The sequence below is a fragment of the Canis lupus genome, chromosome 1 (assembly GCF_048164855.1).
Source record: "Canis lupus baileyi chromosome 1, mCanLup2.hap1, whole genome shotgun sequence".
NCBI lineage: Eukaryota > Metazoa > Chordata > Mammalia > Carnivora > Canidae > Canis > Canis lupus.
This window is the reverse complement of record NC_132838.1, coordinates 40,291,360-40,309,331: the sequence shown is the minus strand read 5'-3', so window position 1 is coordinate 40,309,331 and position 17,972 is coordinate 40,291,360. Positions and strand designations below refer to the sequence as shown.

The following is a 17,972-nucleotide window of genomic DNA, read 5'->3' as shown; positions in this document are numbered from 1 at the left end:
ATCAACAAGTGGAGCTCAGTGAGTGCTGATTACATCTGTAATCTATTACTGATTAGAATTCAAACAAGACCCATTTTAACTCTTAGAAACTGCTGTTTTAGGTGCTGTGTAAACAGCAAAGGCAAAGAAAACATGTGAAAGCTAATGATATGGCCAACATCTGAGGCTGGGTCTGAATAGGTTATTTTTTAAAGATTTTATTTATTTATTTATTTGACAGAGAGAGAGAGAGAGACAGAGACAGAGAGAGAGAGAGAGAGCGTGCACAAGCAGGGGGAGCAGCAGAGGGAGAGGGAGAAGCCGACTCTTTAGGGAGCCCGACATGGGGCTCGATCTCAGGACCCAGGGATTATGACCCAAGCCAAAGGCAGATGCTTAACCCACTGAGCCACTTAGGTGCCTGAACAGGTTGTTTGGATGTAGAGAAGATTCTGAGCAGGATTAGGAGCCAAAACTCTGGGATCTGGCAGAGGTAGGCTCAGGTCCCCCTGTGAACAGTGTGTGTCGTCTTAGGCATGTTTCTTAAAATTTCTCTCATTTGTAAAATAGGCAGTGATAAGCCTCTGAAAATTCCTGAGAAGGTAAAAAGAGACCCTGAATGTGAGGCCTAGGGCCTGGAAGGTAGTGGAGCCTGTGTCGCTGAGAGCTGCCTGGGAAGTCTGGCACTGACTGCACCCAGTTCTGTGAGGAGGTTGGGGGAAAGACACATCCCTGCTTACCCTCCTGGTGGCCCACTCATCCTGTGAACCCCGTTAGCTGTCACTGCCACAATTCTTGGAGGCTGACTCAGGTCTTTATGAGGGTCCTCACTGTTGGCTACTACACGGATATCTACCACAGCTCATCCTTTAGAAGACAGGAAGGTCCACGGGTCAGGGACCACGTCGCTCCCCCTCCTTGTACTCCTGGTGCCCAGCGCAGGCACCACCCACATCAGTGTGCAACGAAGAAGTTTGGACTCTCCAGCCCCATCGTTCTCAGCCCCTGCTGTGGTATCTGAATATTTGAAGGACTGGGCTGGGTCAGGCTACCCTGGGAAGCTTCTTGCTGGAAACTGAGGAATGCACTTCATGAAGGAAGGGCATCGCTGATCTTGTTCATTGGGTAGTGGACTTGAACTTACTTAGCACCCAGGAAATGGGCAAATTTGCTGCAGAAAGATTTGAGCATTTGATGCCACTATAAGGAATTGTTCAGTAGGTCTTCAGAGCAAAGCCCAAAGGCCTTATTGTGGAGTACAGGACTTTGTAAGGTTATTAGAATCCTGCCCTGATGTCCGTTTTCTGTGTCTATGCAGATACTGTGTGGAAAGGCCCCTCATAGCATATGGTTCTCATCCGTTGACTACCTCAGAGCACCTCAAATACTCTCTCCTGTGCCTGCAAACCTTTGCACCAGTGGATTCCTTTTTAAAGAATATCTCTGCCCACCCCATCTACTTTTCTAGCTCCTACCAATCCTTCAATATTTACGTATCACCTTCCTTGGAAAACCCTTCCTCCACATCTTCCACAGAATTCAGCCCAGAATATGGTAATCACTGTATGACCCAGTCCTTCTCGTCTAAATGACTTCATGAAAGATAATGGGCACTGTCCTATTCATTTATTTACGATCACATGTAATATATTTTTAATTAGAAAATGTGGGAAATGCAGATACAGAAGGAGAAACAGAAATCACCCATACCTCCCACATTCAGAAAAGCTAAGTCATATTTTGGTTTCTATCCTCCTACTTCTCTCTCTCTCTCTCACACACACACACACACACGCACGCACGCATATGCATGTACCCGCCACACACTATATACCCTTTGGTTTCTTTTTCTTTTTCTTTTTTTCTTTTTTTTAAGATTTTATGTATTTATTCATGAGAGGCAGAGACATAGAGGGAAAGGCAGGCTCCCTGTGGAGAGCCCGATGCAGGGCTTGATCCCAGGACCCCAGAATCACCACCTGAGCCAAAGGTTAGACGCCCAACCACTGAACCACCCAGGTGTCCCCACCCTTAGGTTTCTTCTGTTTTGTGTTGTCTTTTACAAAAAAGGATGACTTTGTGATCTTTAGCTGTACCACCTCCCATAGCCACTATCCGGGTCCTCAGAGTCTCCCTCACATGAACACACAGTATGAGGAGAAACAAAGTGTCTACTTAGAGCTGTTACCCTCTCTGAGCCACAGAGCCACCTCTAAAAGGTATCTCTTAGAGAAACCTTGGAGCTCTCAATGGATACTGTCCAAACTGTTTAAAAATCTGCTTTATCAAGTGATACGTTTTGAACATTTTCTCATGTCAACAAATGTCCAACAGATAAAATACAATCTTTTCATGATTCATTCATATTCACAGAAGTAAACCACAATTTTCTTAATGCCCTCAAATCATTAAACATTGGTGTGTTTCCAATTTTTCGATATCATAAACAATACTCTAATGAACAGTTTGTCATAAAATTTCTAACACATCTAACAACATTTTTCTTTTTAGAAAAAAATGATTAGATTGTGGGATTTATGGGTGAAAAATGGGCATAGCTTTAAGACCTCTGATATATATTAACAATTTCCTCAGAAGAAACACTGTACACTATTATTTTAAAATCTCACAAGTAGTATAAAAAGAGTGTCTAGGGACACCTGGGTGGCTCAGTCAGTTAAATGCCCAACTCTTGATTTCAGCTCAGGTCATGACCTCAGGGTTATGAGATCAAGTCCTGCGTCTGGCTCCACACTCAGCAGAGTCTGCCTGAGATTCTCTTCCTTTCCCTCTGCCCTGCCCTGTACTCGTGTGTGCACTCACATAAATAAATAAATAAATAAATAAATAAATAAATAAATAAATAAATAAATAAATAAATAAATAAAATCTTAAAAAAACAAAAACAAAAACAAAAAAGAGTGCCTACTTCCTCACACAATCGCCAACACTGAGCATTACAATACTCTCTTACACTGAGACGACTAAAATGGGATCTGTTTGTGATAAATATTTCCTGGTGGACATCAATGGATGGATGCACTGATTCAAGGTATAAGGAAGAGCAAGGAACTGAAATGGGAGTGAGCCAACTTTACCTGGGCCTGCAAAGGTTATCATCTAGAAGTCTGAGGGCAGAGAGAGACCCCAGAAAGGTTCAGAGATATGATTAGCATAAGTAGCTGTGATAAATGTGTAAGAGGAAAAAAAGAGGCACAGGCATTCAGAAGTGGGAGAACTCAAAGTTTGGCTAGGGGAACTGACACATGGTTCACTGAGGAGTGGGGCACCTGCCGTGAGTTTGGGGGTATTTCTGTGTCCTTCCCAGATTCCAGAAGATCAGTGATTAGATGGCCCTATGGCTCACTTCTCTCTCCCCCTGACCTTAGATGCCTGCCTTTTTGGACAGGCAAAGAAAGATGGGCTGCTGCTGCCCTGCTAAACAGCATGTGACACCAATCAACAGCAGCTTTCCGGCCTCCTCTTTTCCAAGCTTGATTTCATAATCTCTCCAACATGCCTGATCATCCTCCACTGGTCCAAGAAGTGATGCATTCAAGGTCACTCCCTACCTTGGGGGCAGCACATTGGCTCCGGCTGGGTATGTTCAAGATCAGTGCTGATGACTACTTGTCATCGGTGTCCGGCCATGGTAGAGGCCTTCCGGTCACAGCCATCAGTTTAATGGGTTTTCTTTGTGTTTACCAAAAAAATTAGTCTCACTCTCTAAAGAAGTCAGAACTGCATTTTGAAGTGTTTATGAGTTGTCAGAGTAACTATAGACAATATGAAACACATTGTAGCTTTTTTTTCTTTATTTCACAAAGGCATCAGGGAAGGACTCATCTGTTTAGTAAGAAATATTTTGCTCATTAGCTGGTGACATCATTGCCCTCTGAAATTAGGAGATTTTTGTCAGCATATGGACAAAAAAGAGAAGATTCCATTCTTTTCCCAGAGGTGCAGTATAACACTGAAATAATCTCTCTGGCAGTTTCAAAATTAACTAGTTGTCGCCAGAGTTGAAGAAAGAAGAGGAAGAGGAGAATATAATTATATGATACTTTTATCTGTAGAAAGTATGTGAGACTTTGAGGTAATATTACTATCCCTCAGGGGTGAAGGCTTGTCAGCACTTAATTCATTTAAGAAACTGTTTAAAGAACTAACTATAAAACCAAAGGAACAGCAAATGGCTGCTACATTCCACAATAAAGTCTATTCTTTTTCTTAAACTCCTGAACTCTACATTATTTTAAACCACCCCCAAATAAAGTTGCTAATTTCCTCATAGGAGAAGAAAGAAAACAAGACTCTAGGAGTAATACAGCCGAGTTTGGGGAGACTGGGGTGACGGGTAAACCCACTCATCCCAATTCTTCCAGTTGCCATGGAGCAGAGAAAATGCCTTTCCTTCTCAAAGGGGCTGATGGGGATGAGAAAGATAAGTGGAGGAAAGAGAACTGTGTTCTCCCTTTACTCTGTAAATGTTTGGAAGATTTTTCTGCCTGAGATTATGTCATCCTGCCTATGTGCCAGAGAACCCCACTGTTCACATAAATTAGCTGAGTTAAGGTAACAAAGACATGGTGGGAAGCAGTCAAGAGTTCTTCAAGTCTCTCTGTTAGGAGTTGGGTAGTGTTGGGGCACCTGGGTGGCTCAGTCAGTTAAGCGTCTGCCTTTGGCTTAGGTCATGATGTCAGGGTCCTGGGATCCAGCTTGCTTCTCCCTCAGCCTCTGCTATTCCCCCTGCTTGTGTTCTCTCCAACCTCTGTCAAATAAATAAATAAAATCTTAAAAACAAAAAGAGTTGGGTAGTGTTACCCAAAGCAAAGCTATGGTGCCAAGCACACTGATGAAGACTAAAGCAAAACACCAAACCCACTCATTCTCAAGTGCACTCAGTTCTCACATAGCCTGTGCCATGGAAAAAGGATGATTCAGAACAGAACTGCCAAGTAGGGCAATTACATATGCGATTGAGGCTCTAGTTTCTGGACCTGATAGAAGTTTTCATCCCCAAAGCGGTAAGTCTCCTAAGGGATTGGGTGGTGTTTGCAAAGTCACATTACTTTTATGGCATCTGAAATGGACTGATTCATGGATCAAGCACGATGACTTCTTGGACAGGGCTGCCAAACAACCTTGTCTAGGCACATGATGATGAAAAAATACAGAAAACTCATAGAACCTACATGGCAATGAAGGAAAGGTACAGACATCTGGTTCTTTCCTCCAACCAAAACTTAAGCCACAGTCAGTACAATTCTCTCTTAAACCTGGATGCAAATGGGCTAATACCACCTCCTAGAGTCATGATTTCTCACCTTAACATAATTATCCTTATGTCTGTAGAACAAATAATAAGCAAATTTATTTTGATTAAATTGCTTCAATAAGCAAGTTTACCTCCAGGGCAGCCTGGGTGGCTCAGCTGGTTAAACGGCTACCTTTGGCTCAGGTCTTTATCCCGGGGTCCTGGGATAGAGCCAGGTGCTTCTCCCTACCCCTCTGCTTCTCCCCTCTGCTCGTGCTCTGTCTCTATCTCTCAAATAAATAAATAAAATCTTTAAAAAAAGAAAGAAAGCAAATTTACTTCCAAATTTAAGAAATCTAGGCTGAATCCTTAGAAAAGAATCATTCAGGGCTATGTTGTTTGTGGTCCTCTCCTTGGCTATCAAGTCATGATGACTTGAAAACCAGACCACAGAATATCCTTCCCACAACAATGAACAAAATAAGCAATAGCTTCCAAAAAACAGAATTACTAAAAACTAGCAAAAATATTCCACCAAGGGCACCCAGACAAGGAAATGCATATAATCTAATATAGTGAGTTTTAAAACTTCATGGTTGAGGGAGGAAACTAATTTCTGAAGACCAAGGGAAAAGGCCTCACTTTTCTAAAAGCGGTATCAGTGGGAATCTTGAGAATTATTCCATAGAATTTCAAATCTTGAAGGAAATAAACTGTGGTCTTCCTTTTTTTTTTTTTTTTTGTTTGTTTGTTTGTTTGCTTGTTTGTTTGACCTAGGAACAATGGAAATTGCTTCAGGAGAATAATGAGTGAAAGAATGGAAAGTCAGTAAGGCTGATCCTGAGTGAAATAAAGCCTCTTAGAAATTCACCAGAATTGGAGAAATTAATTAAAAGCAGACTGACACCATACCCATCCATCCACACCAAGTTCCAGGAACCATGGTGCAGCACATTTAATACAATATTAAGAGAGAGGAGCAGAGCCCAGGTATCCTAGTAAAGATCACATTCCCTCTCATGGGGTATCCCCAGTTCTCTGGTCATTACATCAGGCTATAGCAACAACAAACATGAACGGACAAAATAAAGCTCTCAACTGTAGCTTGAAAGAAAGGAAACAATCTCTGTCAGACAGCATGCTGAACAGGTCAAAAACCAATCCTCATTATGGCAGCATGAATAGAAAATCTGACCTGAACTACCCAGGCATGATCAAGTGAAAAGAAATATATGACAACTATTCAAACAAATGTATGGCAGGCAAGGGGGAAAAAACAGAGAAAAGGCATGGAAAAACACAAAGATCCTATTTTTTGATCCCATGTCCCCATCAAATGAAAATACAACTCAAAGAGCAGAAGAAATTCCTAACAGTTGCTTCACTCTATAAAATAATTTAATAAGAACATGAATTCAATTAACTACGACTTCAAAGACAAGATGAAAAACATTAACGATATTAATTTAAAAACTGCAGTCATAAGGAAAGAGAGGACTCAAATGATCTATTACAGAACCAATTTGTAAGTAAGAATGAAGAACCAGGATATATACTCTAGCAGTCAAAATACTGATACAGAGAAGAGCTGTATTATTTAAATCCATTTCCCTATATGGTCCAAGTTTTAAGATTTACCTGGTTGTTTTACCTAAGTGCCTTGGTGCTATCTCTGCCCGACATATATTTCTCTTTCTTCTCCTGGTGAACTCTTACTCAGTTTCAGCCACCTGCTCTGGGAAGGCTTCCCAAACTCTCCTCACTGGGACTTGATGGATTCTGTGTGTATGCTTAACACACTAGGTAGAAACATTCCAACTAAATCCTCAACCATGCAATCCACTCGTCTCTTATTAAATACAAACCCCTGTGTATAGAGACTAGCATGTAGTAGGTACTCAGTAATGCTTGCACTACAAATGAGTAAAAGAATGCTCTAGATGGCATTCTTTCACCGACACTCTGGGTCAAAAGTACAGGGCAAGAAATCCTTTTAGGAACTAATTGTGCAATGCTATTAGCATTATACCAGTAATAGTACAACAATAAGGGGATGATAGAGGGTGTGGTACGGTACATAGAGGGAGATGAATGGTACGAGAATAAAGGGTATTTCTACAGACATTATTCTGTTAAAAAAATTTGAATTAGAATTTGGTTGTATTGGGTGCCTAGGTGGCTCAGTTGGTTAAGGGTCCTGGGATTGAGTCACACATCCGGCTTCCTGCTCCACGGGGAGTCTGTCTCTCCCTCTCCTACTCTCTTGTTTGTGCTCTCTCTTTCTCTGTCAAATAAATAAATAGGGATCCCTGGGTGGCGCAGCGGTTTAGCGCCTGCCTTTGGCCCAGGGCGCGATCCTGGAGACCCAGGATCGAATCCCACGTCGGGCTCCCGGTGCATGGAGCCTGCTTCTCCCTCTGCCTATGTCTCTGTCTCTCTCTCTCTCTGTATCTATCATAAATAAATAAAAATTAAAATAAATAAATAAATAAATAAATAAATAAATAAATAAATAAAATCTTAAAACGGAATTTGGTTGTATTAAAATATTGCTTTCCAAATGAGTGTCATTCATTGTCTGATGACTGACTATAGTGCTAAGAGTTTTTTTTAAAGATTTATTTATCATTTTACAGAGAGAGCAGGGGGAGGGGCAGAGGGAGACAGAGAATCCTCAAGCAGACTCCCCACTGAATATGGAGCCTGATATGGGACTCAATCCTGGGATTCCAAGATCATGATCTCAGCCAAAATCAGGAGTTGGACACTTAACCAAATGAGCCACCCAGGTGCCCCAGGAGTTTTTATAAAATAAGTAACTGGTAACTTAAGATTCAAATGGATTCGAAACAAAATGATGGGTAGCCTATGACTTCAATAATTTGGCTTAAGCTAGAGGTGGCGGCCCTTGATCCAGATCCTACTCTTGAACCACAGTAAGGCCGGGATCTTTCTAACACATCCATTATATAAGATTTGGCATTAGGGCAAATGATTCAAGGAGGAATTAACATGTGATAAATCTCATTAAACAAGTGATGGAAATCCTCTCTTACTCCAATCTCCCTGAGGTTACTTCTAAAAGCAAAATAAAAACTGGTGATGAAAATCCAAATGCCAATCCTTACCCCAGATTACATTACAAATGTATTTACTTAGATACAATCAGCTAGCAGGGGAAATGTGGTACATCCTGTTTGGTATTCATGTATCGGGTTGGACAAATCAAATTGCCATTTTTATAAGTCAAAAGCTTAACTCCAGTTTCAATGACTCAACCTAATGAAAGAAACAACAGACCAGAATGTAACCAAAAGCTACCTTAAAATTTAAAAGTGTTAAAAAAAATAGGTTCCCTCAGATTATATAGTACCTGGCTATTTTGTCATTATTTATTTCTGTTCATGTGGCCCTGATATGTTCTAAGGAGGGTCTGCAGGCAGCAAACTCAACTTTCTGTAACTATACAGACTGGCAAAAATAGAGATGTGCCTGGTTAATCTGCTGGGTACAAAGAGCCACATCCCCAGTGACCTTGGGGCCTGCCACAAGAATGCTCTCCACCATGACACACACAGAAGCCCATGCCCACACAGTCAGTGAGACCACCACCTCATAGCACAGCATGGCCCTAGGTAATTTCAGCACAATTAACTGTTTATTCTTCCCAAACAGTAATCCCAAAGTACAACATGATGAAAGATATCATATTGGACCCACCCCTGAACCCACTTACAGAATAACACCTTCTGAAACAGAAGATAAACTGATGATGTGTTTGGTAAAAGCATAGCTAAGTAAACATACACTAGCTGTATTCAGCTTGTTCTGACAACACAAGCCTATCTGCTGCACTACATCAGCCTTTGCTAGCATGTTAATGACATGTACAAAAAAAAAAAGCACTTTCATGGGGGGGGGGGGTCAAGTATTTTAAGAGTAACAGTTAATGGAAAGGTAAAAGATCTAAACATAAAGTAATAGAAAGTGACATTCACTGGGTATTTACTTTGTGCCATTTAATTCTTGCAACACCTGTATGGGATAGATATTCTTGTGCCTGCTTTCCAGATAAGAAAGCAGAGGCTCAAATTGATGAAACAACTTTCCCACAGATGCGGAGCTAATAGGTGGTACAGCTATATCTGAACCTAAAGACTGCATTCAATTTAACCAGCTCCTTACCATAAGGACTCTGGGCAAAGGCAAGCACCTGGCTTTCCCAAGGGCAGAACCTCCTTCTGGGCTAACTTTGTTAACAGAGGATGATCTTTAGGCACTCTCAGCAAATATACGCCTCAAACTTTGGCTCCTGTCCCAGGGAGAAGCCTGGGGACGAGAGGGTGGTGTGGAATCAATGACAAGAAGTCCTCTAAACAATGCTTCTTGGTCAGCTTACATGCAGTTAGAACAAAATTCATCTTTCTCAAGAGACTGCACTATGCACCTTGTTCCAATGGACTGATTTTTGTCTCCTGGACTCAGCATAAGCTGCAGGTCTAAAGAATCATTACTTTTACCCTTCTAAAGAGAATTTTAATATGTTCCTGTCATTTTTAGTTTCAAAATCACCTTTACTGAAATTAAGAGTAGTATTTCTTCCTGTACCTTCCCAAATAAAAAAGAAATTTACAGAAAGTAAATTTCCATAAAAGTCTGAGTAATCATCTGAAGGCTTCAAGTATGCATTAAAAGACAAGAATCAATAAAAGTTATTTTTAACATAGTTACATTTAGAAAGATTTAGAAAAGTGGTCATTATTCTGGTACATAGCATGGTATAAAGAATTGTTGATTATGTGTCCCAGGGATGCAGGGTATAAATGCCTTCTGGTAAATTATTGGTGGCCATATTTCTCTTTCTCCTGGCCATAATACAAGTCAAATGAGCAAAGCTCTTATGTTTAAGAAATAAAGAGCTGAAGCACACATCCAACCATCCCATGTTCAAGCCCAGCTAATATAACCATTAAAGCTTCAATGAGCAGAACCATCTTCTAGCCACAAATCAAAAGTTACCTTGCCAATCAGAATTCTATTAAAGCTGAAACTCTTAGTATATTAAGATTATGAAAAAAAAATTCTCTAGAAAAAGATTTACGAAGAAAAACTATAAACACCATTAAAAGCAAACAGTTTAGGGGCACCTGGGTGGCTGTCAGTTGAGTGTTTGACTCTTGATTTCAGCTTAGGTCATGATCTCAGGGTCATGAGACTGTGCCCTGCGTTGGGTTCCATGCTGGGTGTGGAGTCTGCTTAAGATTCTCTCTCTCTCTGCCCCTCCCCCTACTCCCTCTCAAAATAAATAAATAGACAGATAGATAGATAAACAAACAAGCAAACAGTTTATCCAGAAATATAAGTTATTTTTATATGCTTGGAATCTACCTCTCTTAAATTTCCTTGTTAAAACCAATATAGGAGACAGTATAAGGAAGTCGACCATTTTCACAGAAAACCTTTCCTGTACCTATAATGCCAACTCTCATTTTGTGGTATATGTGAATCTTCACACAATTTATGCATCCAAAAAATATTCACTCAGAGTCAGCAAATACGAATATTGTGTTTTTTGTAATTGCTAGGAGTATCTATAAGTGGGAGAAAATTTTGTAAATTCATTATGCGTTATCATTAAAAAAAAGTCTTCTTATGGGGTTAGATTTCCCCAAATGAGGAAGCTAAGATATTGATTTATATTTTCTTCTAACACCTTTGAAATATAAAAATAAAACTTTTCATAAATTTTAACTTACACACCTTGTCTAGAAGCTCACCCTAGTAAAGGAAACATATTCAAAATAAACACATCAAGATAGCCAATTAAAAAAAAAAAATCTGGTTCAACTCATAATGCCAGACTCTAAAAAGAGCATCAATAAATGGACACCCCTTAAATGAGGACAGGTCAGTTTGTTGGTGAAGGCACACACCATGTGCTCTGTTCTCCTGTTACATTATATATTAAGTGATTAAATCGTTAGCCTTTTCTTTGGCCATAATAGAAATCAAACCATTCACCGCAAGAACCATTTAATAAAGTAACTTTGTGGAATGCCTTCTTGGCTTTCTGCACATTATCTTTTAGGAAGTTCTAGTTTAGACCAAGGCTGTGGCAATTTCTCCTTTCAAAATATCAGACCTGAATCCTCCGGCTCTAACTAAGGCAGGTGAAACAACTCTGAAAAGCTAGTAAAACCTGTCTGGGCAGCAAGGGACAAGTTTACAGTTTACAATTTTAGGAAGTCCCAAAAAGATGTAATGGTCTTGCCTTATGTGAACCAAAACATTTCATAATATGGGAATATTTTAGTTGAGACCTTGGAAGTCCTCAATTAAGGAAACACTTAAAATAGTATTTTGAAAGAAGTCGAAGAAGTGACCACTTGACATTGTGTCTCTGTTGCCCAAAATCTGGGACATAATTCAACCCATGGCTCTCTGTTCTTCAAACCAGTTGGTGGCAAAATATATTCAGAGCTAGAAATGAAGACTATGAAGAGATGCACAGGTGGATGTAGGGTGTTACTATACCTCAGCTCTAACATTAGAGCATTCCTTGCATAAATCCTTCCCAGCTAAGTTTCCCCAAATGTAGAAGATCAATTATAAAATGATGGTTTGCGTTACAAAATAACTCGCTTCACAAAACATTTCACCATAGTTGCTTCATCCTAGAGAGGAGCTCCAGATACAGAAACCTAATTCCAATTTTTTTCTGGAACACATTTTGTATCAAGTGAAACACACAAATGGGACCAAAATAAATGTCTACAATGGACTCTGAGAGCTCCTCCAGCACCTTATTATCCTTGTTGTTGCTTTAATTTTTCTTTAACATCATATATTTTTAGAAATAACTTAAGCCACATCATAATTAAACAATTTACAGTTTGACATTTTTGGAACGATGTTTCACTGAAAGCATTTTCATTAATATTTAAGAACCAAACACAGATCACCAACTGTTACCTATGAATCTTGTAGGAACATAAAAAGTATGATTTAAGAAAACTTACCCCTGGAGTAAAAAAACTAAAAAACCCCAGGAGGATGGAGAGCAAATTTCACTAAACGTTTTTTTAACCAGGAGGTAAATTGAACCTCAAGGCATAAAGTTGAAAGCTTAAAATGAGAACCCTTACAACCTTCCCCCTGCAGGAGGCAAAGAAAAACAAAATTTGTCAAAATAAAATTAAAATAAATGTTCAGATATTTAACAAGGAGTCAAGTTAAGTGCTCAATCAGAAATTTTTTTTAAAAACTCTAACACTCACAACAGAAGTTTATTATTAATGAGAAACAGCAGTGAACACATTCTCCTCTGGCAAAAAGAAAGCTATTTTTCACTTCCCCTGGTAACTATCTTTAGTACTTTACATTCTTGGAAACCAGGAATGTGAATATGGATTTATTGTGAGGCAACACGCAATTATCTAATGTCAGTTATGGGGGTAGGACAGTCTATGAAATCAATGCAAATGAAATCCTAAAGCACGACAGGCATCAATATAGGCATTGAGGTCTCCTGACAAAGGGCTTGTGATCCCTGAAACTTTCATGGCCTGGACATTCCCGACTACGGCCAGTGAGCTATTTACATCTCAGTATGGAAAAGAATCAATAGAAAACTGAAAAGCCCTGGCCCTCGCACAAAAGATAATCAAAGTGCCTAACCCACAGCGGCTCGAGTAAGGACACAGTGGGAATTATCTGAAATTAATTACTCTGCTATCAGGCCAATGTAGCATAATTGAGAAGGACTATTTTGGATGGAGTTTCTTGCTGAGTCTCCATAAAAACATAGGACAGGCTAAGGTAGGGGTAAGAGGGGCGAGTGTCACATACATTAGGACTGCAATCAAGTTCAAGCCAATTTCAATGCCAACGGTGGTCAGCTATAGGAATGAACAGCATGACTGGAAATGGGTGTGGGTTGTTTGCACAAAGCCAACTAGCAAAATATGCAGAATAAGTAACACCGCTTCAAAAAACTCCCATTGCTGAACGGTCTGTCTTCACTTACATCTCTAAGCAAAGAGTCACTTTGGAGCTTCTGGAAGATCATACTGGAAATGGAGGGTGCATATGGTATTCCTGGCCCTTCATCCCACAAGAACAGGCTGAGTTTATTTTTGAGTCATTTATGAAGAAATGGTTTGCTAAGAAACTAATAAATGTCAGTGTGTATATGACATCTCAAGTCTGTGTGAGCACATGTTGGAGTGATTTTAACCTCTGCACTGCTGGGTAAACTGTTGGGGCAGGGTCTGTCTCTCCTGCTCCTTTACCTGTGTAACTTGACGATCTAGCACTAAGCCTGATATACAGCAAGCACTTGGTAGATGTCTCCTCACTGAACAGAAATGCTCAAGGGAATGAATGTCCAACTTCTACAAAGTACCCATTTTACTCTGATAATTTATACCAAGCTAATGGTTCTGACTTACTGTCTGAAGGAGGTAATAACTAACAAACGAATACCTAATAATGCTTTCTGAGCAGCTCATTCAAAACTACTACAGTACTCAATTTATATTAACACTCTCTAAATGAGACAAACCTCTTTCCCTGCTGTCTGAGTGTGTGAGGTTTTTACGGCAGTCCTGTTTTTCTGACTGCATGGTCTTATAACCTCCCCCTTGACTCAAATGCTATTAATCAGGACAATGTATCGTGAGTTTGATACTAAAGGACCCACTATGGACAATTGGGTCTTTGTGTTCTCAAGTTGGGTTTGAATCACATCAGTTCTGAGTTACTGTATTTATTCTTCACAATTCTTTAGGTTCATGATTTACATTTATATTATGCTAGTCTTTAGAACTAGGGGATAAGAGACCCAAAAAGGCACATTGAAATCCATGAACACAGTTCTTTTGATTATCTCATAGTCCCAGCACAAAATGGTGGCTAGCATATGATACATTTATTATTATAAAGGAGAACATCTCAGTCTCTCACACAAAAGCAAACCAACCAGGGCTTTCAAATTAACAATCCCCTAGGGGTTTTTTTTTGTTGCTGTTGTTGTTTGTTTTTATAGCTGAAATGGAAATCCGATGCTTGACTCAGGAAATGAAGGACAAGAAGATAGTGGGAGGCTTATATTTACTTTTGATAAGCCATCACCTGTTGTTTAGATGCAAAGAAGGTGTAAAGACAGAGGCTGTGATTGTAGGACATGAAACATGCTCTTTGAACAGCCAAGAAAGATGAGCATTTAAATACAACGTTGTCCACTAAATATTTCTTGAACATGCCATATGGGACGCCGGGGTGGCTCAGCGCTTGAGCATCTGCCTTCGGTTCAGGCGTGATTCCAGGATCTGGGATCGAGTCCCACATCGGGTTCCTTGTAGGGAGTCTCCTTCTCCCTCTGCCTGTCTCTCTGCATCTCTCTCTCTCTCTCTCTCTCTGTGTCTCATGAATAAATAAATAAAAATCTTAAAAAAAAAAAAGAACATGCCATATGAACTAGACACTGAGTTAGATACTCACTGGAGACACAAAGATAAGATGATAAGATAGCATGCCTTTCTTGCTCAAGAGCTCATGATTCCCAAGCAGGCTAAAATGTGTACAATTAATTCTGATACTCCAGGATAACTGTCAGGTTTCACGTACAGAGCTAGTTTAACAGAGCCCAGAATAAGAAGTAATAAAATACACTTAAGGAGGCTGTAGGAAGTTTCAGAGGGGATGGCAGTTGGACTTTATCTTGAAGGACACCTAGAATTTTACCTTGAAAAATCTGGAAGCAGATTTAATGCATGAATTAAAGAAGAGTGTATGAAAATACAAAATATGTTCAGTAACATAGGCGGGGTCCAATGGGGATGGAATGGAGGCTATTAGGGGTGGGGGGTGGCAGAGGAGAGCACAGATATTGATTAAACCCAGATTGCAAAGTATCTTGAGTGTGCCAAAATGTTTGGTATTTATCTTACAGAACTGTAAAGACATCAGGCTTTTTGGAAACAGGAGATCCAAGAAAAAAGGTATGTTCTGGAGAGATGACTACCTGTCCACAGCATGGACAAAAGGAGACAAGAAGCTCAAGACACGGAGGTAGAGTTGCTTCCAGACTTTTTTTTTTTTTTAAGATTTTGTTTCTTTATTTCAGAGAGAGAAAGAGAAAGAAAGAGAGAGAGAAAGAGAGAGGGAGAAAAAACACACATGTGCACATGAGCGTGAGCAGGGGGAGAGGGAGAGGGAGAAGGAGACTCCCTTCCTGAGGAGAGATCCTGACTCAGGGCTCAATCCCAGGACTTGGGATCATGACCGGAGCCGAAGGCAGACACTTAACCAACTGAGCCACCCAGGTGCCCCTGTTCTAGATTTTAAGGAAGAAATAACCTAACAAATAAAACAACTACATAATAAATGAAAACAGATAACTCCCTCCATTCTCATTCCATGCAGTTGGATGATGGCATCAAAAAATATCTGCTTGAAACTTTCAAATCTAATTCCCACAATCCCTGTGGAACTCCTAGAAAGCACTGTTTGGTCACATTAAAATAGCATGAAAAATAAAAGTCATCCAAATTGGAAAAGAAGTAAAATGGTCTCTGTTCACAGATGACACAATCTCCTATGAAGAAAACCCTGAAGATTCCACCACACAAAAACTATTAGAGAGAAGAAATGAATTCAGCAAAGTTGCAGGACACAAAATCAACATGTAAAAATCAGTTCCATTTTTATATCTTAGCAATGAACAATGTGAAAAAGAAAACAATTTCACTTATAATAGCTTCAAAAATGATAAAATATTTGGAAATAAACTTAACTAAGGAGGTAAGACATGTACACTGAAAATTACAAAACCCTGCTGAAAGAAATTAAAGAAGACATAAAGAAATAAAAAGATACCCATGTACATGGATTGAAAGAACTTTATATATATATATTTCTAAGATTTTATTTATTTATTCATGAGAGACAGAGAGAGAGAGAGAGGCAGAGACACAGGCAGAGGGAGAAGCAGGCTCCATGCAGGGAGCCTGACGTGGGACTCGATCCTGGGTCTCCAGGATCAGGCCCTGGGCTGAAGGCGGTGCTAAACCGCTGAACCACCTGGGCTGCCCAGAACTTTATATTATTAAGATGACAGTACTATCCAAATCAACTACAGATCCATTGCAATCCCTATCAAAATCTCACAGCATCTTTTGCAGAAATAGAAAAGCCCATCTTAAAATTCACATGAAATCTACAAAGGATTTGAATGGCTAAAACAAGCTGAAAAAGAAGAACCAAATTAGAGGCCTCACATGTCTTGATTTCAAAACTTACTACAAAGCTACATTAATCAAAACAGTGTAATACCTACAAAGGACAGACATATAAACCAATGGAATAAGAGAGCCCAGAAATAAAACCTAGCATATATGGTCAATTAATTCTTGAAAATTATGCCAAGACCATTCAATGAGGACGGAACAGTCTTTTCAACAAATAGTTCTGGGAAAACAGGGTATCTATCTGCAAAAGAATGAAGTTGGAAGCATATGTTATATAGCATATATAAACATAAACTTACAATGGGTCAAAGACCTAAAATTATGAGCTGAAACTATAAAACTCTTAAAAAGAGGAGAAAATCCTTATGATATCAGATTAGGCTATGATTTCTTGGATATGACACCAAAAGCACAGGGAACAAAAGCAAATGTAAATTGGACTTCAAACTTAAAAAAAAAAAAACAACCCAAAACTTCTTTGTGTCAAAAGATATTATCAAGAAAGTAAAAAGGAAACCCTAAAAATCAAAGAAACTATTTATAAATCAGGCATCTGATAAGGGGTTAATAGCCAGAATATACAAAGAACTCCTACAACTCAATAACCAAAAATAAAGCAACCCAATTCAAGAATGAACAAGGACTTGAATAGTGATATAAGGAAGATATATATTATTAGTCATTAGAGAAATGCAAAACAAAGTCACAATGAGACACCATTTTATACCCATTAGGATGGCTCTTAACAAAAAATGAGGAAATTACAAGTGTTGGTGAGAGTGAGTTTGACACTAAAGGACCCACTAAGGACAACTGGGTCTTTGTGTTCTCAAGTTGGGTTTGAATCACATCAGTCCTGAGTTACTGTATTTATTCTTTACAATTCTTTAGGTTCATGATTTACATTTATATTATGCTAGTCTTTAGAACCAGGGGATAAAATACCCAAAAAGGCACACTGCAATCCATGAACACAGTTCTTTTGATTATCTCATAGTCTCAGCACAAAATGGTGGCTAGCATATGATACATTTATTAAGAGTAACATCTCAATCTCTCACACACATTCCCACATTGCTGTAAAAAATGTGCAATGATGCAGCCACACTGGAAAACAGAAGAATGGCTCCTTAAAAAAGTAAACATATAATTAACTTGTGATCTAGAAATTCTAATTCTAGATGCATACTGGAAATAATTGAAAGCAAGACTTAAACAGATATTCATATACAAATTTTTGCAGCAGCATTGTTTACAACAGTCAAAAGATAAAAACACCCAAATGTCAATCAACATAAATGGATACACAAAATGTGGTATATCCATTTGGTAGAATATTATTCATCCTTAAAAAGGAATAAAGTTCTGACATATGCTGCAAAAATAAAATATAATGCTACAATATATATATAATGCTACATGTAATAAGCCAGAGAAGGACAAATATTGTATGGTTTTAATGTACATAAAGGACCTAGAATAGTCAA

General features: G+C 39.2%; 1 protein-coding gene across 6 annotated transcripts in view; it reads right to left on the bottom strand.

Moving 5' to 3' along the window:
* The window catches only part of SASH1 (SAM and SH3 domain containing 1), a 313,961-nt gene that overhangs the window by 46,779 nt on the left and 249,210 nt on the right, over positions 1 to 17,972 (bottom strand). The gene's annotated exons all lie outside the window — the stretch shown is intronic.